The following is a 2,774-nucleotide window of genomic DNA, read 5'->3' on the forward strand; positions in this document are numbered from 1 at the left end:
AGTGTTTATTGCTCCTGAGCATCTGCCACATACAAAACCTATCTTGCTAGTTAGCCTTCCTTTGATATTGCTGCACCTCTTATGTGTCCATAGCTTACACTGGGTTTCTACCTACATCTTTTCTACAGATCGAGCAGGGTCATCTACCTGAAGGGGCTTGTGTTTTGTCTACCTTCCTACTAATTAGGACTTTGGTTTTAGCTAGATTGACTCTAAGGCCCTTCGATTTTAGTCCTTGCTCCCACACCTGAAACTTCTCCTCTAGTTCTGATAGTGATTCAGCAATTAGGGCAAGGTCATCAGCATAGAGGAGCTCCCAGGGGCATCCCGTCTTGAATTTCTGTGTTATTGCCTGGAGGACTATGATAAATAGGAGGGGGCTGAGGACTGCACCTTGGTGGACCGCTACCTCTACCTGGAATTCTTCACTGTACTCGTTGCCAACCCTCACCTTACTGACAGCATCCCTGTACATAAAGTATTGAAAGTGAAACTATAACTGTTACTTTGTCAAAGGTTTCACTGTTATTCTTTGAGTTTTGAGACGTAATACAGAACCAGTGCTAATGTTGCATTGTTTTATTCCAAAAAAAAAAAAATTACATGTTGACACTCCTGAGATGTGATAGTATTACCATGTAAAATTCGATTTGATTTGGTTGAGCCGTTTGCGAATGCATTGGGAACAGACAGAGATATAAAGGATTTTATATATATATATCGAGATGACCCACTCCCACTTCCTTCAGTTCCCCTCACAAACTATTCTCAGGTTTACCATTCACTGTATTCACCCCTATCCTCATCTCTAATTATCTGTCATTTTCCTTTCACATTTTTGCAAACTCACCTACCATTTTCAATCCTCTGTTCCTATCATCTCTTACATTCATCTTGTACTACCTTGAAAATATGCCTTGACACCTCAGCATCATCATCTTTACCTCTCCTTCTGTCTGGGGCAGCCATGTATCTCCTCAACAAGAAGACACCTGTTCTTTTACCTCTCAACTTCTGGCACAGAGCCACCTCTATCACTCCCACTCATCCAGAGGGGATTGTCTTATGATTTACGTGGTAACTTCACCAGTGACAGTGCCACCAAAAAAGCAACCAGTGCACTCTGTAAAGTGGTTGGCATTAGGATATAAGATGTTGTAGATAACTTGACCACACATGGCAGCACAAACCTTGACACAAGAGCAGTTTTTAGAGAAGGCTGCATCAGACCACCCTTAATTCCCTACCCAATACCCTTCGTAAGCCTAAATCTGAGCTGCTATCCAGCACTCTTGTTCCTCTGAACCATCTGTATTGCCACAGCTCAAATATTATTGCCTTTATCTCATCACCCATCTCTACTTTTGACCTCATCTGCTATTGCCAATCATTCCCCTGTGTTAACTCTAACCCAAGTAACCTTGTCTTTTTCTATCATATTCATGCTCTTTTTACCCAACAAACCTTACCTTTGACCACCTCTCCTATTGCCAGTCCCTCCCCTTAAGACACTATCCCCACACATTCCTGCCTTCTTTACATCATACTCTTTCTCCTTTCACTCCCTCACCTGTGCTGGTCTTTCTGATACCATTGCTTTTTCTCTCTTTCTTTTTCTCTCCTGTTCCCCTCCCCAGATACCTGAGCAAATGTACATGCCCCAGGTTATTGAGTACTGTCTGCACCTACACATGGCTGAATACTTTAACATTTACATTTTTCATTTCCTCACCAACCGTGCTGATGCACTATTTACTTTTGTTGTATACACGGCAACATACCTGTTCTCCCAATAAAATGTTTAGCAGTAGGAAGAGCATCCAGCCACAGAAATCAAACCAAATAACATATATGAGCACAAGTTTATGAAAGCAGTGGATCCCATTGAAAGGTGACTCAAACTGTGATGAACTATCCAATCCATACTAGCATGGAAAACAAATGTAAGATGATTACACAGATTTTTATAGAGCTGGGCAGCTGTTTACAACATCAGTAAATAAAACAAAACCTTCACTGTTTTCTATACCAGAGGTGACAAATTCTTGTCCATGTATGTGACTGGCTGTGTGTACTCATCATTGAGGAGGCTCAAAAGGCTGAAAATGTATCTAAAATTCTTGCTGGTTTTTGCTGGGGCAAGTTTTCATCTCCTTTCAATATTTATTGTGTTTTTAACAAAGTACATCCATAAAAGATGATATCTTTGGATGAGTGCTGCAGTAAGTGGCTACCAATAGTGTATAATACATAGACGGTTTTATATGTGTGTGTGTGTGTGTGTGTGTATACCTTGGTTGATTTAGGGTTGTAGTAGCAGAAACTTGCCCTAAGTTCCACACAATGGGACTGAATCTAAAACCGTGTGGTTGGAAAGAAACTTCTTAAACACAGTGACATCTCTCTCTCTCTCTCTGCATATATATATTGTTTTACTTGTTTCAGTCATTTGACTGCGGCCATGACTGACAAACCACCTTTAGTCAAGCAAATCGATCCCAGGAATTATTCTTTGGATGCCTAGTACTTATTCTATCAGACTCTTTTGCTGAACTGCTAAGTTACGGGGAAGTAAACGCACCAGCATCGGTTCTCAAGCGATGTTGGGGGACAAACACAGACACACATAATACCCCCCCCCACACACACACACATATATATACACAACGGGCTTCTTTCAGGTTCCATCTATCAAATCCACTCACAAGGTTTCACTTGGCCCAAGGCTATAGTAGAAGACACTTACCCAAGGTGCCATGCAGTGGGACTGAACT

Source organism: Octopus bimaculoides, chromosome 7 (assembly GCF_001194135.2).
Source record: "Octopus bimaculoides isolate UCB-OBI-ISO-001 chromosome 7, ASM119413v2, whole genome shotgun sequence".
Taxonomy (NCBI): Eukaryota; Metazoa; Mollusca; class Cephalopoda; order Octopoda; family Octopodidae; genus Octopus; species Octopus bimaculoides.